At 37.5% G+C, this 25,851-nt stretch overlaps 1 protein-coding gene across 21 annotated transcripts in view; it reads right to left on the bottom strand.

The window, feature by feature from the left end:
• ZNF536 (zinc finger protein 536) overlaps positions 1-25,851 on the bottom strand; it is a 353,866-nt gene that overhangs the window by 196,719 nt on the left and 131,296 nt on the right. The window contains exon 6 of one of the 21 annotated variants that reach the window (XM_084533190.1): positions 8,892-8,941. The exons of 18 other annotated variants lie outside the window; for them this stretch is intronic. The gene's annotated coding sequence lies outside the window, so the exon portion shown is untranslated. Of the gene's footprint in view, positions 1-8,891; positions 8,942-15,669; positions 15,679-19,680; positions 19,772-25,851 lie in introns of those variants that run through there. 2 more of the 21 variants (XM_084533181.1, XM_084533182.1) reach the window with 2 other exon arrangements.

Here is a 25,851-nt window from a genome sequence, read left to right as displayed (position 1 = left end):
TTGTTAAGAAATTCAAAATGTCTCTGTTGAAATTTGTATAGTCCCTTTTTGACCTTTAGTTATCTCAAATGTTTTGTAAGAACATTGTCCCCCAAGACTCAGCACCATACAGAGCACATTGGTATCAGTTGTTCATGGTCTGCCCTTCCTAACCTAAACAAACCCTCCACTCCTGCAGCAAAAGCCATCCTCTACAGCCAGAGAGGCACATCCTCACTCACCCTGTGGTGTATACCCAGGTTGCAAACCAGTGCAGGTAACACTGCACGGAGCAGGGCAGGAGTAAGCCCTCCACAAGAAGCTAAGGAACCATCAGAAGACAGCCATTTACTCTGTAGGGCGTACAGTTTCCTATTTCTATGACAAGGGTACTCAGCTTATGAAATTCACAACAAATTTTCAACATTATGAAAATATTCTCTCATCTCCCACATGAAGGTACAGTGAGATGTTCAAGTCCCTTTGATGATACTAATAGTTATTTTGATTTGACTCACATTTTTGCCCTCAAGAATATTTTCTGTGATATCAATAATGAAAATTCTGACTTTAGCCATTTCAATTGAACACACAGATTTTATTTAACTATTTGAAATGGATTACTGGAATTTAAAGCCAATTATGACACCAGAAATACTTGTCATCACAACTACATTAATGTAATGTGAGATGCTCGACTTCCTTTTGGTGGAAACAGAGAAGGGAAAAAATATATAACAAGTAGAATAAAAAAGTTGAAATACAAATATATGCCTACACACACATGTAAACGTGTGTGCACACATCTGTATAACTGTACATATATGTATCCACACACCTGTTATCTTTGTAAACAGATAGACCACATTCAGCTCTCATTTACATCTGCTCACTCCTACCGGACACACACTAAAGCATTTCCCTCTTCACTGCTGTAGAGAAAACAGTCATTTTAAAAACACTGTTGTGCTGTTATTATAGCTTAGATTAGGTTAGTTAAAAGATTTACAGTTCAGTAAGCAAAGTAATGCTTTACAAGCTCACGTGTTTAAACGACAAGCTCGCTCTGGCCCTGATCCTCCAAGCAGTTAGTTACACATACCGTTACTTATGCTTTCAGAATGCAGACCTGGTATTTGTCTTTCCAGCTACAAAAATACACATATATCTACACCATCTTGTGGTCCATTGATAAATTCTAACTATTCCAATACAGACTGCTTCAGTTCTTAGCAATTCGTAAACAGGTATCATTGAGAAACTTCAGAATACATATAGAATTTTTATTAAATATTGTCCTTATTGTTGTAGCTGAAACTGTTTAACTAAGGCTGTTATAAGCATAATACACTCCTGTTAAGAAATACAGAACACCAGACTACTGAACCCTTTCAGGGTCATTAAACAGCTGTAAACATTATTACAAAAATAAACCAGAGATTTCATGCTTACATTTTAGCCCAGAGCTTGGTGTGCTGAGCAAGTACATTTTTTTCATCTCTTACAATCAACGCTGGTGACATTTGGGCATCCAAACAAATTACATCACAAATATTACTGAGGTGGGTAGGATACTGAGCGGTTTATTTGCCAGATGATTGATATATAAACAGTAGAGCAGCACAGATGACCTACTCTTCTTTGAATGATTTGTAGGCAATACTAAGAGACATAGATGTAAATAGTTAAATTTTAACAAAAACATGTGTGCATGGAAAGGAAGGAGAGAGATCAGCTGTATTTAATGCCACAAGGATAGCATTTTCTATAGAATAGAAAAATAGAAAAATTAGAAAAATAGAAAAATTTCATAGATAAAATGAAATAAACATTAGGCCAGATTCTATTCTTATTTATACTTATGTAAAATAGAATAACTGCATTGAGTTCACTGTAGTTTTCCCCTTTTTTCTTTTCACTTTTTAAATTATTATTATTATTTTTGGTTGGTTAAGTAGGTGTCCTGCTCCTTGGGGTATAACATAATTATATTAGGAAAATACATGGTTTCTGGAGTGGAACAGAATGTTAAGAAAAAAAAAAAAAAAAAGAGTTGGCCTACAGGTAACGTGTCCAATCTATTTGCAGTTTTAAGCTATTGTTATGGCTAAGTTGGTAATTAGTTACTACTATTAATCTCTTTTTCACACTTAGGTTTTGTTGTCTTTGCAAAGCTTATATAGAATTAAAAAATAATTAATAATAATAAACCACCACTACAACCTGGGGCAAACCATCCTTCTGGCACAATCTGCACAAAGCGACCCTGATCCCACTCTCAGGCTGGGAGCGTGGGCGAAGCAGCACCCATCTTCCAGCATCTGGCCACAGTCAGACTGTAGGGGAGGGAACAAGGAAGGCAACCGACACAACTGTAGCTGCTTTGTAGTGCTGATATTTAAACAAGCATCTTATTGATTTCAAAACAAAGTACTCCTTTAGTAACAACAGAGCCAACTCATTCCACAACAGTTTTTATGCCTTAAAGAAGGGTTAGCACAGGGATTTCAAAGTTTCAAAAGTCATTAACAGACAAAATTATTTGCTGAGGCTGTACTGCTTGCAGTCCAAACTAAAAAGACAGTTGCTTTCTAAAATACCTGTTACAACTGTAGGTTCCTTTCTAGCTAGCACAGTGTTTTGGACTGATAACTGATCAGTAGAAGATAAATCACCAGCGCAGTCTTTAGCTGGTAGCACCCATGGAGTGGAGGACTGTGAACTGTTTGTGATCACAATCTAGGAAGACTAGCACAGAGGAGAGGAGAGGTCATTTATAAATCTCGCTCACAGATTAGAATAGAAAGATTAGAAGAATGCAGACAAGCTGTTTGATTTATTGCTACTTTGCATGTGACTTAGCAAAATCTGTTTTCCTTCTTGTTTATTCTATTTCACTTGCATATACTTAAGAAGTCAGATCCAAAGAAGAGAAAGATAAATAATTGGTACTGAAAGTTCAGTAGCTTAAAAAAAAAGTAGTAAAATAATAATAATAACAATAAAAAATCCTGCTTTCTTCCAAGCACTGGTTGCATCTGGGATCATTATTTTTTAGTTTATAATCATTGATTCTTTTTTTTTTCCTCGTGTTTTCCTGATGACAAAAATAAAGATAAGAGTGATACCTAAATTCAAATGGGAGCCTAATTTGTGGAATGCTTCATTAAACTAAAGCTTCTGTTTTTTGTTTGTTTGTTTAGAAATAACATTTTAAAAAGTAAATTTGTTTTTTTTTTTCATGTAATTGGAATGTATACAACTGATTAAAATCTCTCCAATTTGATCAATCTTCTGCAGCTCCTATCTGATCATTCACTTTAATTAATCCAACTGGCATCCACCTCAGATTGAAGGAACTTTAAAATTAAGTCTTTAATGATCCACTCTAGTATCATGCAGTACAAATAAAATAATAATATGCCTGGAAGTCTTTGTAAAGCTTATTTATTATTTATTTTTTTTATAATTTTTACAGTATAAAATGAATTCTGAATCTCCCATTCTCATCTGAGGACAGCATACCAAACTGGAAATCTGTAATACCCTAACTCATTATATAAAATTAAAATATCCGTAATGTTGACACCATTAATCCTGCATTCCTTACACAGGCAAGCTCCAAATAAAAGGCAGTGTACTTCATCTGGGGGAGGATGGGAGGATCAGGTCCTCTGCACTGATTACTAAGCGATAAAGAAAGAAGAGTTAAGGCTACAGAGCTCAGATCATGGTTTGAAACAATTTAAATCCTAAACTGTAATGCTGGTTTGATGATTTTATTTTCATTTCACAAAGGCTTAGATTTAGATTTTGCACACAATTGAATATAATGTCAAATGCACATATGTCCCAAAGATCAAAGTGTGATTGATTGTGAAATATTCACATGTGATAGCCCACTGAGATTTTGTTCACAAGGGCACCTGTCAGAAGCATAAACTTGGATACAAATCATCAAATAAGTATGTAAAATCATTATTAAAATCCAGGCATGCAATGAGATAGTCAGTTGTCTGAAATTATTGGACTGGAGCCAGTACAGTGGCTCAACAGACTAATGCTTTGGTCTTTGCAGATCCTCAGGGCCCTGGTTCAGTTCCTCCTGCTACTGTTCAGGTCAATTGTCTGTACCTAGTGTTGACTTTCCTGGCATTTAATGCTAGGAGTAAAGGAAAAAAATGCGAGCCCATAAGTTCCCTTTGACCTGAGCCACGGAAACATCTGCTGGTTGAGTCAGGAGCTGCTTGTTGGCCAAGTTTAACACTAACTGATCCTGTTGCGGATCAGCTCTCTCAGCAGTAGGTGTCACTGCAATAAATAGATGGATTTCAAGGGACAAAGACACACATACCTAATGAAAATGCAGAAACAGACTATCCCTGAATAGCAAGAGTTTCAAAAAGGAGGATATTGTCCTATTAGACTTTAACTTTATGTAAAAGGCTGGAAATCTGGTCTGGAGAGAAAAAAAAAAAAAAATCACAAGTGGGACTAACAACAACAACAAAGTAATTCTGCCCTTTAGTTCACATTAATCACTTTCCTGCAATCCCCGGTCTATTAGGTAAAGACTATTGCATTTAAATGTTAAAATAATAATAATAATAAAAAATTAAGTTATTTTCTCTAGTGGAACAAAAGACCTAGTTATATGGAAAGATACTGCACACTCAACTGTAGTTTTAGGACTTAAAGACCACATGGTTAGCCTATTTTTCCACCAAATTACAGAGTCCATATACGACCCTATCTGCATGTAGAACAAGGAAAAATAGAATAATACTTATAACAGGTTTGGGGGAGAGGGTAAAGGATGTCTCAAATATAAATTTAATAGAGTAAATATTTTGAAAAATCAGTAACCAATTTACATTTGAAACAATTATATGGTATGCCAATAATATCACAGAGATGTCAGCCAAGTCTACACCACATTTGGTTTCATTATCACAAAATGGTTTGTAGGATAATTAAGAATGCTCCAAATTGCATACTACTAAGTTAGTGGACAAAACAATGCATCACTGAACACACAGGTTACCTGTGATGACAAAACAATGCATCACTGAACACACAGGTTACCTGTGATGATGTCAACATAGAAAGTACATGCCTAAGAAAATGTTTTAATGTTGGTCAAGAGTTCAAAAGGAAGAAGAAAGATTCAAACTCTTAACATTGCATAACTTTGTGCACATGAAAGAGATCGTATGTGATGAAGTATATACTGTCAAAATTCACAGGTAGCACAACTGCATTTATTTTACTTCCAATAACATTTAACTGGGAATAAGGGAGATGAAAGAATAAGGGGATACCAATACATTGTTCTTTTCTTTCAGGTCAGTATATTTAAGACAAACCAACATGAAAAAAGCTCCCCCATGCACAAATATATAGAAAGTATAAAGAGCTACTCTATGCAACTGGAAAGAGTTTAACAGCAGTGACGTGTTGCTCAGATGTCCCAAGCAGTCATTCATGTCAGGCCATCCTCCTGTACTCTGTAAAGCTTCAAGCGTCATGGGCTCAAAGTATACTGTGATCAACACAACGAGAAGAGGGAAAGACATTTTCTGCACATTCCTCTTCAGAGCACAGAAATAGTGAACAGCTTAATATAACATCAATACAAACACTTAACAATTTAGAGGTAACTTGCCCAACAGCAGAGTACCCGGATGGCTTCCTAGGCCAGAAAGGGACTGAATTTCAGGACTGTAGAAATGAGTATCCCTAACTGATCATTTCTACATCTCAGTTAGGAAAAAGCTTGCCATGTATCTTAACTTAAATAGATGGCTTATTCTCTGTAAAACAGCCAGGGACAGAATCCAGGACTCTTGACTCCTATTGCTTAGTCCAGTATGCCAGATAGCTTTCTTTTATCAAACATAACTGACTGCTGAAAAGACTGTTTTTTTAACTCATGATGGACCTGTCAGCATAAAATTTTTTGGTTAAAATATTGTGTAGGGCTATTTTGGTTGTTAATAACTGAAATTCTTGGCTGTTAATCCCTTCTACCTCCAGTTTGTCTTCTCTCCTTTCTTTCCTCTTCCCAATTGATTTATTTTTCCCTCTCCCTATAACACATGGTCTTTGTGGCAAAAAGAAAAGACATAATTTAGAGGGTCATAGTCGTTCTTTGATACAAGTGGCTTTAATGAGTTATTGTTAATATTAATTTCCAGGAAGAGGATAATGTTGAGAAAGCCTCAGTTTCATCAAGGTGAAACCTGAAGCTGAAAGAAGCAAGAATGCTGGGAGGCAGGTGGATGAGTGAAAAAGAAAGCAGACATTACTTAGGTGCTTCTTGTCTTCGTGCTCTCCAGAAAAAGTAGAAAGAGAAAATCCCTTGCAGAATTGAATGGAATAAGACAGATAAGGAAGCTCAACACAAACTCAGACTAACAATAGTAAAAAATGCTCTTAATTACCACTCAATAAAAATAAAACACTAAAAACACAAATCTCCTTTATCTGGTTCTGGTTTGTGCACACTTTTACTGATATTTTTCTACTGCTGTCATTTAACTTTATTAATTGATTGCCGCCCTGAGCACAAGCACAAAGCTGGTAGCTCTGGAAGCCACCTAGCACCTCACATGATGCTTTCAAACTGAGATAAGTGGTTTAGACTTAGAGGGTGTAGTCAGCAGTCACTGCACAGCGACAACACCAACAGCTTGATTTTGCAACTGCTATAATCATATCTACCCCAAGGTCAGAAATATGAACAGAACAAGCTCTTTTTCAGACTGTAACCTCAAAGAAGAAAAAATTATATTTATGTATATCTGCAGTACTACTAATCACACTGTTCTTTCTGAGGGCTTCATGAGCAGAAAGACAATCTTGAACAGGGCTGCCTATACTTAAAGCAACTGAGTTAGGGATATATACCCTTATTTCCCTTGCTGCTTTTTAAATTATGTCGACCTGTCTGAGATAGATAATTCTGCTTCACAATAACACTGCCTCTTCCTCTGAACAATGGTGCAAAACAGTCGTAGCAGTTCTGTGATTACGCCAAGGAAGTGACAATAATGTCATATAAACAACCATAAAAAAGGGTCACATCTTCGCAGTACTTTTCAATTCAGGGAGGCATGAGCAGTTAAAATAACAGGGAATTTCCTCCTACCTTGCGCTGCGAGGTCAAGTGCAAGAAACAGAAAGCCACTTAGTGCACATATCTAAGAAAGCAAAGATGCAAGCACTGATTATGGTAAAACAGTACACACACTTAACTACAATGGCAGCATGACCTTCAGGATCCTGACAAGCTTAGCTCTGACCACTGTTTGGGCATCCCCGTTTTATCTTGGCACAATAACTTTGATCATTAATAGAAGAGGCACTGAAAACTTTGACAGACACAGAGCAGAAAGATGAATACATGGGAGAAGGAATGTTAGAAAAGTACAATAACATATTTCAAAGCTATCTGCAGGATAAAAAAATCCTTTAAATAATTTTGATGTTAATTGCAATATTCTGGGCCCATGGCTGGAAAGACAATCTATCATGGTTGATAGGTGAGCAGCAACCAAGCTGACAAAGGAAGTCCGATAAATGCACTCATGGGATGACAGACACTGGCAAGTTCAATTATGGTTCCCAAGTCAGTAGAGAGGTGGACTCCACTAACTGCAATATACCCTTAACAGGCAGTGCTGGTCAAATGCAGCTCTGACCAAACTCTTTCCAGTGACTGACAGCATCCCTAGAGGCTTTGGCCCTGCAACAGGCTGAGGGCAGCTGAGAAGCCCCAGTGACTGACAGAGTGCTTTACTGCAAGAATTTTTGATACAACACTCAATAAACATAACCAACTCCCAGGAAAACAGTTTCAAGTCTCTTGAATAGCCTGTACAAATGAGCAGTTTGTATTCAATTTCTCCAGTTCATGTAAAACTTCACTTGATATTAATTTGCAAAATCATACTCTGAAGTAGCTATTTTTTAGACATACACATCCAAGAAAGTCTATTTGGCAGTTAACATGTCTTTGCTGTAAATCTGCATGAATCTAGAAAATTTCAGCAAAATATGAAGCCAGACGAATGGCAAGGGAAAGGTTTAAGGAAGCAGCCACGGGAGGCAGGGAGTGGGCTCCCACTGCTTGCCATGGGACATCCAAACACTCCTCACTGTACGGGATTCACTACGAAAAGCCCCAAAGCTAAGAACATTCAGTTCTCCCCCAAAACCTCTGTACTGCTTCATTTCCCTAAGTAGAAACTCATTTTTCTGTTGTACTGACTTCCAGTGCCTTCCACCTATGCTTATATAGAGACTGATATTTATATCTAATTCAAATGACTTTTCTCTCTTTTACTTACTAGTTTTGAATAGACCAGCTATTATTTGATGTGAGAAAGCATGAAGGGGATGTATATAGCAAATTGTGGCTTCTCATACTTCAGCACAAGATTATCTCAGAATTTAAGTCATATTTAATCAAAACATCAGGCTTCCTTGTAGTTCATTTTTTACTTTTTATTCTTCTTTTTTAAGTCACAAAAGAAGTCCTTTCTCAGATTTTGGTTGTTGGGTTTTATTTTCTTAGTGACTTTTTTTTTTTTTTTTTTCAAAAAAAATATCTAAAAATACTCTTTCTAAACGACTTTGTTCTCTTTCTAGATTCTCCAAAAATATTCTAAAAGGACAATGGTATAAAAATTATACTGTAAAAAAAGTAAGTACTTTGAATGAGCAGAGTTATTCAGTTATATCCCTTGCTTATGAAATACCCGTATCATGTATCCCTTATCCAACAGCAGACTCTTTTAGCTTCAATCACAAGAGCTAACAATATGTTATTGATATGATTTCAGGAAACTGTCAGCAGGCAGCTTAACTTTCAGCTCATCAGCTATGGTGAGTGTATGCACAAAACGTACCTGTACCCTTCCTTCATGAAAGCTGGCAGTGACGGGAACATTCCTGTCAGCTGTCGGGGCACAATAAAGAGAAACATAAACAGGTCGTCTTCACTAAATGAATTCTCTCTTGTTACACAACTAAAACTCACCTCTGGTTTCACAGGGAATTTAAACCAGAATCAGAGAAGCGTATCAGAGCTCTGAGATACAGCTGAGTGCTCCCTGTGGGAATCCACACTTAGGAACAGCCAGGCAGGTAACCAAAACCAGGGCTCTGCGCCCTCATCCCCTTCAGCCCCACTCAACCTCCTGCTTAGCACTAGGCCATCCTACAGCCTTTTGGATTTCTGTGAACAAGGTTCAGGCTTTCACCTATTCTCTCCAATTATAGTCAGCACAAAATCGACAGGAAGACAACAGAGCAGGGCAGCTAACTGGGCCACCACACCAAGAAAAAGTGGCTTAAATGATGCCTAATGTTGGGTACAGCCTGAGCTCTCCAGATACAGTCAGGATGTTGAATCTGACCAAGGGTGGTGGCCATCAGGACTTCTACTGCCCCCATACTCACTGGGGAGAGGGGTACAATCAGAAATCAGAAAGAGTTGAGGCTTTTCTGTACAAATATAAAACTTCATTTCCAAGCACTTCTGCTTGAAGGAAAATAAAATTATCGTATAAATAAGTAAATAAAGTCCAGTATAGTCAAATTTTTATGTTATCGACTACTATACCTTCAAGAGCTGATGAATAACCACAAATGTCAGAAGGCAGAACAGGAAGCTAGAAGTGCCACTCTTCCCTAGTTTACAAAGCCAGCAATGTTTTTAAACCTAGTTTTCACATTAGTTTACAAGCTTTAATAATAAAAGAGTATGTTGTACTATTCGATGTTGGTCATTTTTTTCTCTGACGATGAAAAATAACAGGCTGCTGCAGGAGCTAGCACAGTTGGTTTTTATTTTCAAATGATCAGAGAAAGCACCGTACTTTAAGGATGTGCCTTACTTGCTCTTAAAAGGGTAAAATGAAATATTCTTCTAGCTATTCTAAGCCTGCCGTATAAGTATTATGCTGTTACAGATTTCAAAAGGTTAGCTTCAATGAACCTGACATCAGTATAACCCAAAATAACCCATTCAAGAGAAAAGTAAGAAATAATTGCTGTTTTCTTTTTTTTTTTTCCTCAGCTATATTGCTATAATGATTTTGCATAACAGATTGAACAAAGTGCTGTTGTGACAGGTGGTAGAATTCAGCTAGTAAGCACAGAGACAGGGTTCAATTTAGTTTGTGAATCCTTTAATTGTTGTGCAGCTAATTAAAGAAGGTTCTTTACACTCGCAAGTGTTTACCGTTGCTAGTATGCATACATGAAAAATTAAATTGTGCCTTCAAGGGCTGAGAACTATAGAAAAATCATAGCTGATTCTGCAACATGCTTACCAGCTCAAAATAGATGCTTTTCACAATTGGAATTTGTAAAACTTTTTGCTAAGCAAATATAGAGCTAATTAGAAGTGTTCGTTGGACCAATTAACATTTAAATAAATAAGCCATATTGCACATTTCACAGTCTTTATTTAATGATGCTTCTTAACTCTTTGGAAAGATTCCTTTAAGTACAAATAAGTTGTCATAAAAATGAAAGACAAAAATAACACCATAACAGTATATTCTATGCTTTTTTCTTTTCGCCTTGAAGTCTTTTCTAAAACTCTATACCTGTTACTGGGGACAGAGGGAATACACAAATCTGGTTCCTTCTTTCATCTTGTCAAGTTACCTCTCCACCCTTTTGAATACAAACAGCAAAACATATTTGATTACTATTTAAAGTGTTATGATAGCTCTGTTTGTTTTGCCCCATGGAATCTGTTTTAGGGGAAAAAAAAATAAACAAACACTTTTATCTCATAAAATGGCCATTGCAACTAAAAAGAAGGGTGTTCTCAGAATGATTGCTCTTAGAGTAACAAAAGCAGCAGTTTGGAAGTTTCTTATACAAACAGAAGTGAAAAAAAATCTATTTTTCAGGTCTTCTGTTAGCATTCCCATACCTAACCCCAGGGCTGCAATTGCCTGTCTCTTTGGGGTCAAGTGATATTTTGTTTTCAAAACAACTGTCTTTTAACTTAACAGTCCCTTTCAATCAATAAGACCCTTCAGTTTGTGTTGAACATACATCTCTCTCTCTTTCAACTTCAAAACCTCTACCTAACACAAAGGTTACATTAAAAAAAGGGGAAAGGTTTCTTGTTACTTTTTTCTAAGATGCCTTCCACTACTTTGTAATCGTGCTAAGAGCTAACATGGAAGGACTCATTGTTGACCTTGGCTTTCAGCACAGAAAACCAAATTAACAAGGACCAATTAACATTTAAATAAACAAGGGAGATTAACAAAGAATACTCTGCATACCAAAAGGGTAAAATAAACTAAAAGAAAGAGTACAGCATCTCCCTTAATCAGCACGAATAAAATTCTCTGTTGGTGCATGGAAGCATGGGCTGCTCCTTCCTGGACTGGCAAGGCCTGCTGAGCACTGAAAGGGATGCAGCCACATGTGACATCAGGCAGTGCTCTCACACTGGCAAGCCCTTGGGAAAACGTGCAGAGACCCCACAGACACACGATATACTAACCAGAAGAAAGGTGTTGCCCATATTCATAGCCTCTGCTTTGCCTCTTCCATGTGAGGTTTTTGGTATTTGTGATTGCCTGCATCTGGTATCCACTGAGAAGCATGTGGTTTTGAATTGATGGCTGATAAGAAAAGGGCTTAGACCGGACACCTATTTTATATATTACTACTTTAATTTCATACACTTCCTTTACCTTTTTTCAAGGAATAGGGAGGATGTACCTGAAGATGCAACTACCACTGTGTTGAAGAGTCAGGGACTCTTAGTTGCAGGGACTCCCTGTGCCTCATGATCCAATGGTGCTACACCAGGCAGGATGAACATAAAGGGTTCAATCTCTTTTCATCTTCCCTGCCTCCTGCTCTTCCTTCAGGTAGACCTCTAAAGAAGACTTTCAATTGGCAAAGTTTCTCCACCAAATTTGGTTATTATTATACCAACAGAACAATTAAATCCTCCAAGTATTAGTCACCCACAAAGCCTACCTTTTACAAGAAAACTCCTCCTACATAAAGGTTATGAATAATTCTCAGAAGGTTACAACATGATCTATCATTTTAAATATTTGGATTTGGAGTACTGGTTCAGGCCTCTAACTGACAGTCACCTTTATGAATAGTTAAGAGTTCACAGAGATGATTATCATGTACTATTTAAATATGTATAAAGGACAAAGATAATAACAATACTTTGCACTCTAATAGAAGCTTCTGTCTGAAATTCTCAAAGGAGAGTCTAAGTCCTCACAGATGTACACTTACAGCTCATCTGACCTGCACACTTGGTCATTACTATTACTCTTATTTATCAGACTGGGAAACTGGTAGGCTCTCATTGCTGGATTTCTCAAAACTGATAATGTGTGACTTAATTTATAGAGCAGTTGAAGTTTTCCCAAATGTGTAACCCAAACTGAATCATCACTGTAGAAATTTTGACTGGTGATTTGTGCCAAGGCAGAAGTCAACGAGCAAAAATGCAAGGTGCTCTATAGATCCCAACTCCTACTCAAGTCGGGATCCTTCTCCCACTGATTTGAGAAGAGAATTATCACCATGCCTTACCCAAGACATAGGCTGACTGATCAGTACCCTCTGTCCAGCCATAATAAGCATTTCTGTAACCTCAAAGATCATTTTAGATTTTTTCCCACTCTTAAAACTAAAAAATAAAACAAACAAACATAAAAAGGGCTCTCACTTGGGAGCTATACTTTCTTGTGTGAAAAGTGCTTCTCTGTACTTCTCTGGAATTACAGAACTTATATATAAAACTGCTTCCCCCAGGCACACCCCAAATCCTCTGCTTTGATGAAGTTAAACTTTCCAGTCTTCTGATCAAGAATGTGGAAGAAAGGGACTCTTTTAGCCTATGAAATACAGAATTCTAACCACATGAAGATTTTGCATGTGCTCAATAGTATCTTTCATAGAAATCATGAAAATAGCTAGAAATTTCAAAGGGAAATGTATAAAAATAAGGACCCCAAATGTAAGCACTACTCCAATAAACTGTAAAGCTTGAAGCGCTGCTAAAAAGTTGGTTGGATTTGCAAACTGGACCTGGACAATTTGAACTAATGAAAACAAATCCAAAAGTCCTCTAGTCCTTAAGGCCATATTTACAAAATGCTTAACTAGTCTTGAATAATTCTGCCAACATATTAGGAAAACATGCTTTACTTCCTACATTACTAATATAAGTCACCTATTATACAACTTAGTTTCATATACAAATAATTTTCTTAACCAAGAGGAAAAATGCAAAGAAAAATCACATCTCTCAAAGCACACGATTTTTCATGCTTCCTTTTACAATACTAACATTGCTTCAACATTTTAAAAAATCTCATTGTGTCAGAGCAGCACAGATGATATTCAGATCTTTTTTGTGTAATGAGTAAAAAAAAAATATACCAGTTACAATACATAGCTTCTGAATGAGAGAGAAATTGGGAAAATCTGTTTTAATGTGATTCTTTTCAAAAGCCTGAGCTAACCGGGAGCTGATATCATGAAAACCCCTCTGAAAGACAACTTTTCTTGAGAAAAATGTACTGATGAAGTAGACTGGACTGGTTTTGTTCACTAGACAGTCTGTCCTGTCAGGGTGTGGTGTTCCCTCCCTCTCTCACCTCAAGCCAATCTACTTGCCATAATTTCCCTGACAGCACTATACTCAGCAGCAACTTTTTTTTTCCTCAATTCTTTAAATCAGAATAACAAAGTTACTGAAATAACATCCCAAGCCCCTGCCTGCACTACTGCTAACACAAGGGAGCTCTGATCTCATTTGATTTCCTATAGCTAATCACAAACAGCAACAGACTGAATTCCCTCATCTCAAATATAACCATCTAAAGTTAAGTAAAATTCAGCATAACATTCACAGATACAGAAGATCAGAAAATTGGTTCACAACAACTTATCACAGAGTAACATGTTAGCACAAGTTAACTGATTCACAGTAATTTTTAGTGTACATGCTTTTGGCAAATGTGATGTAAACTTACTACAGCTTTCAGTGAAAGACATATTTCACTGGTTTCATTAGGGCTAAACTAATACATTGCTTCTCATGTGCTGTGAGGCAGGAACTACTACAGAGACAGATACAGCAGCTGACAATTGGTAATCTGGGTGTTGGATCAGCATTTAATGCTAGGTTCTGTGCTCTTCCACCTGGATTCAGAAAATCAGGTATTTCAAACCGCAGTTTCTTTTGACAGGTTTTCATTAAAACACCTGAGTTAAATTTTTCATTTTAAGCTATAAGACTTCTTCCTAGGGCCTGTTTGCTGTGGAAGTCCCAAACATAGAATAGGATATGAGCTGGCAAAAATAATAAAATGAAATAAAAAAAAATAAATCACAAACTAACAAAACTTCTTAATATGCCGCAATATCGAGGTTTAAGACAGTGAGAGATACAAGCTTAAAAAGCTCTCATGATGGACCCAATCTACTACCAACTTGGTGGAAATCTTTCTAATCCTCTTAATGATCTTTGGTTCAAGTCCACACTGAATTAGTGACAACTAATTTATATCCACATATGATCTCTGTGCAGAATTTGAATTCCCAAGTCTCTAGAGCTTACTGATACAAACAACCACATATATGCACAAAAATTTAACTTACCCTTATCCTTTATCTTTCATTGCACTCTTTGAAACTAAACACAAAAGTCAAGTCCAGTATTTAGAGGGTTTTTTTTGTTTGTTTTGTTTTGTTTTGTTTTTTGCCACCTGGAAAATTACTTTCAGTAACCAAAAGCAATCTGAATTAAAAAAAAAAAATGACAAAGTTTTCTAAAGTATGATGTACAAAACACTAACAAAAAAATTCACCTATGTGTAATTTCACTATAAGCCACACACCATATAACTGCAAGCTATTCTGGTGTTTCTTTCTTACTCCAAAACATTTACAAGGTGAACAGAGAGTCTTACTTTACACATTACTGACTAGCTCTGTAAAGTTTTGTAAATGAAAATAAAAATAAAAATTCAAATGGCAAAAAATCTCTCCAGGAGTTTCCAGTTTCTTCTGCATTATTTCACTTATTTCCTTATTTCACTTACTTCACATTATTTCCACTCAGAAGAGTGGAATGCTTTTCTACCACTGCCACTGCTGCTATCACCTTGGCTCTTTTTGGGATACATCTTTGCAATAGAAAGGAGTTGACCAAATGATACAAGACAGAGGGGGGAAAAAACAAACAAACAAACAAAACACAACAGTGCACTGAAATTATTCCTAATAGCAATTATTTTCCTAATTCCTTTAGAGACTAAAACTAACCATTGAAAATCTTTGCTTTATCTTGGATTTGCTATAGACTGGATTCATGCTAAGAGTGGATTCAGACTGATGAATCTGCTTCCTATAGAAGGTAAGCATGCATCATTTCAAGTTGGAACAGGGAGCAGATGCAATATGATATGCCCAACCTCTCAACAGAATCATCTCTGCAGAAAAAAAAATGTACTGGCTACAAAACATGCATCCACACATACCAGTGGAAAAACTGGTATGGCTAATTTTATGTCTTCCAGCCTTGACATATGGAACATGCTAAATACTTCTGTTCAGCTGTAGCCACGTCTACTCAAATCACAAATTATATAATAATGAAGAGTAACATACCTTCAAAATGAACATAAAACACATTTATTTTGCAAGCCAGTCTACAGGCAGCTCTGTGTCTTCCCTAAATGAAGGAAAAAATATATTGCAAACTTAGATAGTTCCAGAAGTTTACAATACAAAACTTTGGCAAAAATGGTTATAAGCTAAATACACATTTTTCCATACTGTTAGCTGTTAATTTCATGAAACAACTAACATTGATCAGCATCAAAAATATGTAAATGCTGTTCCTCAAAAATAACCCAGAACAATTTCTACTTATCATAGAATCATAGGATATCCAAGTTGGAAGATACCCACAAGGATCATTGAGTCCAACTCCTTGGTCCCCAAAGGACCTCCCAATAAAAAAATAAATAGAGCATGTGTCTAAGATTGTTGTTCAAATACTTCTTGAGCTCTGTCAGGCTCAGTGCCATGACCACTGCCCTGAGGAGCCTGTTCCCCTGCCCAACCACCCTCCTAAAGGACCCAAAATATTTTCAATAAGAAAATAGACAAATTTGTTCAATACACTTGATATCTCAGGCAGATACAGAGTCATTTTACAGATGCAGAACAGAAGCTGAGGAAAAGTTAACTTGCAAATAAATACTGGTAGCATTGGCTAGAGCCATTTCTCTGTCAGACTATGGGACTGTCTAGCACATGATATGAGTTGCTCTTTCTGTTCTTATTGTAGCTTTCTTTTTTTTTTTTTTTTAAGGACACAATCCATCTCAGCTATTGGCAGCTGTTCTAGCATGTCATCTACCTATATTAGACATCCATCCTTAAAGAGAACAAAATCATGAAATCCTCTCAAAATCTGTGTCTACTCTGTGGGAAGGGAATGTGCATAATCTTTAAGACAGTTTTCCTTTACCCTGTTCAGAAAAAATAGGCTTCCAGAATCCAAGCAAACTATACTTAGTATTTCACCAAAGGGCACACACCACTTCCGCTGTTTCAATACAAACACTTTTTTTCAATATAATTTTACAGGAATAAAGACTAAATTGTTACTTACAAGATTCATTTTGTAAAGACAATAATTAACGGACTACACATGGAAGTGAGGTGGAGAATATCATGCATTATTCTGTTTTCGAGTACGTCATTTTAGTAATTAATGCCGACATCATCTTTTTAAAACGCATTAAGACAACATATACTCTGACATGGACAACATATACTCTGCCCAGTGGTTGCTCTTTTTTTTTTTTTTTGTGATGGTGGTGGTGGAATATTATTTGTTGTATCTGAGCAGAAATGTTGCTACTACTGCAGTGGGGTTCCTCCATCACCCAGGGAGGTCCTCCCTCACAGATTATCTCCCTCGCAGATTTCAGGTAGAAAACCAGCTGATGGTAATCTTTCAATTTTCAACGCACTCGCCAACAGACTCCGGTTCCCGTTCTCTTTCTTCCTCCTTCTCATATTTAACGTTCAAATAGCTGTTCTTTATTATTGTTTCCCAAATAAAGTGCAACCTTTCTTTCCACAGAAAATCAAAGATAGGAGAAAAGGAGGAGGCAACAGTTTAGTTCAGTGATGTAAACCCATGAAAGTCTTTCATCAGCTTCCCTGACAAGAACTGAGAAGATTAGATACCATTTATGTCTTTGAATGAACAGGTCTTTATCCTTCTCAACAAGGTAGTGTCTAAGCACCATAATTCTAAGGTTCTAGGTATGTCAGAAGTTAGTGCCTTTAGTGACTCAAGGCTATTGTATTTTTTTAGATGTTTATTGACCTGTTTATTATTATCTATTTATTGAGCTGTTTTCCATGAATGTCTAATCCTCTTCTGAGCCTGCTGATGCTGTCTGCCTCTACAAATTCCCTTGGGAGCAAGTTCCAGAAGTTCACTACTGACCATGTAAAAAAATATTTCCGGTTATCTGTTTTAAGCAGATATCCTGCTACCTCCACTGAGGGGTTCTAGTTATGGCTTTGTGAGATTGGTGGAAAAGAAGGGAGCTGAGGGTCTTGGAGAAGACTATTGATGGGATTTTGCTTCTACAGCTATTCATTTTTTCCCAGTGAAAAGTGAGTGCCCAAAAAGTTTCAATGAAACTTAGAACGTAAGCTCCTGACTTAACAGTATGAGACTCATTGAGCATCTTTGCTAATGTACCTTAGCTAACACAGTCTACTGCTTCTTATAATTCAGCCCTGGATGATGAAAAGATGATACATTTTATAGCATTGAAGACTTCTTCCATAAGCTAATATTCAACCCCTATATACAAGCAGTGTCTCTTTGAGTAAGAGTATTTGAGGATTTATAGTTTTGTCACAATTGAAATGGGGCATCTATCATGGCTGATGTTTATTCAGGTCCAGAGAGGAGTGTGGGGGGGAAATAAAAAAAATAAAATAATAAAAAAATAAAAATAAAAATATAAAAAAATAAATAAAAACAAAAATTCTTCCTATTTTGACTAAGAAGAAAGAGATGAAAATGTCAGAAAAAAGCTTTCACAACAGCACTTTTCAGAAATATTCACCCAAATTTGGGTTTGAAGACTGCATAGACTGCATAGCTGAACCCAAAGCCAGTTCAGCTGAGAAAGCCTAACGAAAACACTTCTTCATCTGGCAGGGACTGTTGTTCCAAGCTGCGTCCAGATGATTCTCTCCACCCCCACTCTCCAAAACTAAAACTATTATAAAAAATAACCATTCTTTTAACTTAGTTTGAAAAAAAAAAAAATCTCCCAACTATGGTTGAAGCCAAATGGCCCTTCAGGCTACTACTGAAGAATCAATTACATTAGCTGTAAGCCTAAGAGAGTCCTGGGGACAATCAGTCAGAGACATAATAGCTGTGAGGGAATTGTTAAGCAAATTGAGGGATTCTTTAGGTAATTGGGATTGGACAACCAGGTCATACTTAATTTGAAGCATCCATTCCATACAAGTGCTTCAGAGGTATAGTAGGAACTACAGACAGTAAAGCCTAATCGTGCAGCTACTAACTCAGTGCTTTTAAAGGGACAACCCCCAGCTCCTTATTCCTCCCCCCACCCCCAGACCCCTGTCCAATCTCGTGCATAATATTTAATAGCATTGTGCTCACTTTCTGCAGAGGAGAATTGATACAGCTACTGCGGGGTCAAATCAGGGAGCTGAGAGCCAAGGCTCAGCAGCCTTCAGGGAGAACCCATAGTGCTTATTCACAGCCCTAGCCAGGGACACTAACTGCTCAGGGTTTCCTACCAAAACTGAGAAGCAGAAAAATGGACAATTCAATGTTTTAAGATAGTCCAAAGATAGTGGGGAGGTACATTTTTCTCTTTCTGCTGTTGACTTTGTCTTTAGCATGCTAAATGTACACTTAACTACAAATTCTGGTCTTCCAAGGAGACACTGCACAAATTCACAACACCTACTTCAAACTTTGAAATAAAGTTTAGGGAATAAATACTTTCCAGGCAAAAAGACATTGTCAGTTCTGAGAGGTCAGTCCAAGGGGGCTACTCAGAGGTTTCAGATCAAATTAGATTTCCCACCATAATTAGACAGGGAAGTATTCCAAAATCAAAAAGTTCTGAATCTACTTTGTCCATTGAAACAACTTTCAGAAAAGAAAAAAAAAAAAAAAAAAAAAAAAAAAAGTACGCTCAAAGTTCATGTCCAGTTTGCTTTTGGAGAAACCTGTCGCAAGAATCTACTGCTGATATTTTTTGGCTTCTCCAGAGAGAAGCAAGCCAATTGGGTTGATACAATAGGGACTGCAGTCCCAGGAGAGATTAATTCTTTGTTGGACTGCCCTGAAATTTCACAAGGTAGACAAAGAGAGACAGCAAACATGACCATAAGAGTGCCAATACCAAAGCCAAAAAATCCTCATCTCCCTTTTTTCAGATTCTTTTCTGGAACTAACTTGAGGAGAAACCCTAATTCTGGGTCTCTTAGCAAAGAGTACCTAAAATAATTGCCCAGAATGGAAGATTCTGCTAGTGCCACAATTCTTTGGCAAGGCAAGGCAAAAACTGGGAAGAGAAGGATAAAGAACAGAACCTGGATGACTGAAGGGTGCCAAAGCAAGAGCTTTGTGCCAGTTGCCATTCTGCTTGAAATCTGCACTGAGGAGCCCAGTGGTCTCTGCTCCCAGCAAGCTGGCGATGGCATAGAAGAGTTGGCTACAGCTGACCCTGGCAGCACAGCTGATGACAGCAAAAACTCAGAGCAGCAGACGGGCCAATAGCCCATTGGTGAAGGTCAGGAATATCTGATCATGCATGCTTCTGCCATTACAGAGCTCTCACTGAGTACAAATCCAGCCCATTTCATGCTCCTGATTTAGATAATGTTTTAACCGCTTATCAGATCGGTTAGCATTTTTCTAGCCTTGACAGAACAAAAGCCAACAGACACCGGATGCAATTCTACCTCTAATGTTTAGAGCTGTGACATGATCTATTCAGCCAGGTTATAGCTTTCTAAAGTTATCCAGCAGAATGCCAGTAGTCACCCAGCAACAGCAGCTTTTACATAGGGAAACCATGTAAAACAGAAAAAATGTAAAACCCCTGATCTGGAACATACTGCATTAACTGAAGAAAGTCTTTCCACTCCACACACTACACTAATACCAATTTAGGTGAGTGAGCAGGCAATCAGTCTCCCATGAGACCAGTTAAACAGGCTATGGTATACCTGCTGAATTGCCTGGACAACATCAGGAGTCAAAGCCTAGGGAGCACTTGAAGAGTACGGCAAATAACCCATCTACAAAAATAATCATCATCAAAAACAGTCATCCACAAAATTTTTGCCAATCAGTGCTTTGAAAAACGAGCCATCACTTTCTGTGAAGATAACGGATGGGAATTCAGTCTGTGTCACAGCTACAGGAAGAAAAAAAATGACTGTTGCTTTGGACTACAGGATTGCTGAGAGCAGAAAATTTGGACTTAGTGCATTGTGATGTCAAAATGGTCAGGGTTAGATAGTGGCTCTCTTTTGTCCAGAGTGCTGCAAATAAATTTATTTTGTCTGTAGGAAGAAAGCCCAGATGAAAAATTTATGCCAGCAGCATCTTTAAGAGACTTTACTTGGTACAACCTGGGTGAAACTTCAGGAAAAGTAAAGGCAGTCAAACGGGTATCTGCAAGTAGAAACAAATATTTACAAAATGACTGATAATGATCTAGCCTCTTACAAGTCCCAGATCAACAAAAGAAGCAATATGATACTGTTCAGAGGTGCTTCTGCTAACAGAAACACATTTAGCAACAAAATAATCGGAAAAAAGTAATAAATAGTCATTAATTCATTTTTTGTGTTTTAAATAGGCTATGCTTCTGTGACAATTATTAAACAGTTCTGAAGTACCAGAAGTTTGGAAGGCCCATTCACTATATTTGCTTTCCACAGCTGCATCCTCGCAGACGTTAGCAATGGTATGTTTTCAAAGGATGTATGTAGCAGTCATGCTTAACAAAGGCTACTTACCCCCCAAAACTGGGGAGGATGCATAGTTTACTGTTGACTTCATAAACATCAGGTATCTCAATGCCATCCTTATACAGCCATGACTGCCTGAGATGACCAATGGAGAGTATCTACATACAACAGAATACCTCATATGCAATACATGCAATCTTTGAACAAGTAGACAAATTAAATACAAAATTCAGGATTCTTCATTTAGGGCAACAGTACCATTTGAAACTCTAATTTATCATGTGTTGTATCTTTCAATCTTGTATTTTATGGATGTTGCTCTACTTTGGAAGAAGGTATATTGAAAAACCTGAATGCCACCTGAGAGAAGGTTTACTCAGCCACAAGATGGATGTTTTTGCCTATCCAAAAATCAGACAGTATGGACCACAAAAGTGCCAGCTTCAATCATAGCTGACAACATTTTGACACACAATGGAGTTAATTACTTATAAGAACAAGGTCTAGACACTGGGAGATGTCACCTGCTTCCATCCTGCTCCATTTCTTACATGACCAAACTACCATAATACATTACTGTACTTCAGGGTCAGGCTCCAGCTGCCCTCCATGTCCAGATACAGAGAGGAGGGAGAAAAGGTTGATCTGCTTTGACACCTGGGAATAACTGCATCACCTTGGGAAACTGTGTTTCAAATCTTGCATCTGATTATAATTATTTGGTGATGATCAACTCCCCCTTTAGATTAATTTTAAATGTTTCTGAGTTGGAGAGATGAATGACTGGAATTATACTGGAAGAGTGACAGGAGAAGGACATAAAAGAACTCTTGTTCTTTCAATTCTTGTAGTTGGCAAAAACCTTAAGAAACTATTGTGAATTAAGTTTCCTCACAGTGGTAATCTGTGTAATTGTAACCTGTAACCAGTTAAAACCATAATGTTGCTTGGTTCATAACAACTGCTGACTGTTGTGACTAAAATATTTCATAACTTTGGTATAGGGAGAGGAGAAGACACATGGCACCATTCATGCTGAATGCACATCACTGCTCTTACTATATGTTCTTTTACGTCTTAGAGGGATGATAGATAAACTTGAAGGTTTCACATTCTCCTGCCAAATCTCTCTCTCATGTTGATGATCTTCCTCTTTTCAGTTCCACAAAACAACAACGTGATTACTTATAAGAACAAGGTACTAGTTAAAATTCAAAAGTAGAAACAAAATTAATGTACTTGATCAGAACCTGACGCCCAGGTTCTGCTATGTTCTGCAGGCACCATGCCCAATGTTAAATTGCACCATGCCACCCTAAGGCAATTTAAGGAATGCTGCTTTGCACCTGTGGGGTTTCCATACTTCCTTCCCCTGCTGAGCCTGAGAACAGCCTATATAATCCAGAATCAGGAAGGTAGCATGCTTTCTGATTAATGAATGCATTGAAATTTCACAGTCCAAGACACATTTTCATTGTTGGCTCTTCCCCAGCTGATACTGATACTTAGTCTCATGATACTTCATTACTGATATATATGCGTACGGTGAAATCTCTAAAGTAGTGTCTGAACCCTAGCTCAGCCATGCCAGACAGAATGCCTGGCTTGATGTCTTCTTTCATCTGCCACATTTTACCAGATTTCAAGAAGATGGCTGTCTTAATCTCTTTCATTTAGAGGAAGGTATCTGAGAATAGGAAATAAAACTGACCAGTAAGAAAGGAGCAGCTGCTATAACCAAACTGATGATGACAGTGCCACTATCAAACAGAACTGAGAAATTCCTATTACTTTCTATCTAGCCATTGCCTCAGATATTCAATGTTTTAAGTGCACAGGCTTAATTTGTTTTTACACACATCATGAAAACAAATCTAAGGAAAGACCACCATGTGGTTGAATCTGCAGTCAACTAGTTGATATACCAAAAAAGTGCTAGGCCATAAAACCAGTATAGTCAATTTAATCTAATAAAATACAATGGATTCTTCTCCCACATACAGTTAGTCTTAAAAATAGTCTTTATACATATGAGAAAACCAGCGATGTTTACAAGAATAACAGTTTGCATCATTGGGCAATAAAGCCTGATACTCTCTTCACAAACAGATAAATATTTGTACACTGGTACTGTGTGACCATCTACCCAAATATTATCTGTGTGCATGTAGAATAGAGCACATTTTGCCAGTTGCTTTGTTTTGCCAGTTGCTGAAACTATAGCAACTGTTTCCTTTTCTTCCTTTCTAAGCTCTACTAGTCCATAAGAGCAAAAACCACGTTCTGCACTGATACTGAGGACAAATAAGTGATTCATGGGGACTTAATACTACTAAACACTTACATAGCACTTTATATATTCAGAGTGTTGTACAAATATTAACAAATTAATCCTCACAGCAACCTACAGGGTACATAAGTATTTTCCAAAATAGGGCCAAATTTGTTGCTCATGTATACATGTACAGCTGCAACAGAGCTACACCCACTGACATCAGGAATAGATTTAGACACAGAAATCAGACAGCAGCAGTACATGACACAAAGCCATGCCGGAAGACTTGTCAAAAAACTCAGATTAGGATTCAGATGATCTCATCTCACACACAATTTCTCTCTTGCATATATTTGCTTTCATTCTTTTTTCTACTACCCTATGACTGCTGGGCTGATTTTATTAAACTCCTATACATACTAATATGACTTAACCAGTGAGATACCACCATTTCACACTGGAAACTCACACCCATGTTAAGGAGTATGAATGAATGAGAAAGCCCACCAAAAGAAGTGGATTGTTACTTACATTGCCAACAGAAAAGTAAACAGTAATGATATGTATCATATTTATTCTACTGGAATGGCCGCATCCACTTCCTAAAATAAGACTCCTAATTACAAGAATTATGAAGGTTACAAGAATTAGTATGAAGTGCAGAATATATGGAATTGCAAGGATGTATATGAATAACAGCATCAAGTAAGAGGGTTTTATAATGTTTTTAACATATAAGTATTTAATGCAGCAAGCATTTACTGAGGTTTCAAAGAAAATCCTAAAATTAATAATTAGGAATGATGCTGATTACAACACTGACCGTGTTTGCTGGACATTCTGGTGGTGCTTATAAAGCCTAGACGTGGTTAAAAGGCTCAAAATTAAATACTAAGAAGGCTACATTACCCACTATCCAAAAAGCAACATCAATATCAGACCTTTTGTTGTTATAATTCAAAACAGCCCAACTTCATTAACACATAACCTGGTTGTATTGGTATTAAAAAAAGGAAGGAGGGGAACACGTAATAGATAATCACTGAAGTATGGGATGAACCAAAGAGAGTCCACCCAAATCGGAAAAGGCTGCAATTCCTATCATGAAACTATCATCGAGAGAGAAGAAACTGGATGATGAGCATGGCTGATGAAGGTTTGAATTCAGATGGTGGCTAACCCTGGGATTCACTGCCCACGGGCTCCATGTGGCCCTGAAGAGGGCAGTGTTTTCAGAACAGATGACAGGGTTTATCTGCTCAACTTTCTCCATCCCCGAAAACAGCCTGGCAGCCTTGTAGCTGTCCTTGCTCTCAGATGTACCTTTATCTTCTTTTATGATCAGTAGTCCCAGGAGAGACTTCAGAGAAAACGCTGGCCTCAAGTACTCAAAATACTCAAGAGTTAAGCCTGGCATTTTTAGAATACCTGCGGGTAGCCTGGCAAATCCAGTATCCCACATTCACCCACCTCTAATGATGATTATTATGCACCAACAGCTGTCTACAGCTCAATGGATGAGGATCTAATTGATCTCATTACCTCCCCCCATATAAAGTGAAGTGTGTTGCCACTCTGTGGGTCTGTGGATCCTGTGCTGATTGAGGGCCTTGTGCTGGAGACCTGCAAACAGAGTGTTTGGTGGTGCTGTTAGTTTGCTCTAAGATGGTCAGAATCCACAGAAACAAACATTGTGTAATATGCTGTATAATATAGTACAGTGTGGCTTTTGTCTTACCAGCTTAATATTGAATAGCTCTGATAGCATTCATATGAATATTAATTTTGTAATAAAAAGCAAGAGACTGGTGTATTAGTTATGTGTTCTTTTGTTACTTTTAGTCTTTAATTATTATTATTAATGCTATTATGTCCAATTTCCCCTCACCTCCATCACCCTCACAGTCTCCACTGCAGTGCCCTGTCTCAGGCAGCAAGCTCCTTCTGGAGCCAACAACGTTACTCAATTAACCCTCTGGCAGAGGATGCTACAGTATGTAACTGGTGTTGCTTTCTCTCCTACAAGTCTCTGCACATCATTTCTGTCGTGCTCCGAATGATCCAGCTGAGGATCCAAAGCACTGTCTTTGACTCGGATTGCCTGCCCGGCCCCACTGCCTGCTGCCTGGCCCTGCATGTGGTTCTCCATGCAGAAGGTAGAACTGAAATATTTATGCATGTGTGCTTGGGTGAGATGCATCTGTATTTCAGATTTTAAAAGTTGCATTTTCCAAAAAAAAGAAATCCATTTGCAGAAACAAAAGGCCTGAGTCTACTTTTAGATGGGGGCAATTCCTCTCTCTTTAATAAAGTTATACCTGATTTATAACAGTATGAGAGGAGATTCTGGCCCATAATATAATATAAAATGCTCAGCTTTATGCAGTTTGCTTATTCATAAAGATTACTCCAATGTCACTGTGGAAAAGATGCAATGAAAAATACCTATTACTCTGCAGCTATGCAACTGCCAAGTCTCTCTTGTTTTTTAAAGAATACCACTGTTC

This window comes from Aythya ferina (genome assembly GCF_964211825.1).
Source record: "Aythya ferina genome assembly, chromosome: 12".
Classification (NCBI taxonomy): domain Eukaryota; kingdom Metazoa; phylum Chordata; class Aves; order Anseriformes; family Anatidae; genus Aythya; species Aythya ferina.
This window is presented reverse-complemented; position numbering and strand designations above follow the sequence as displayed.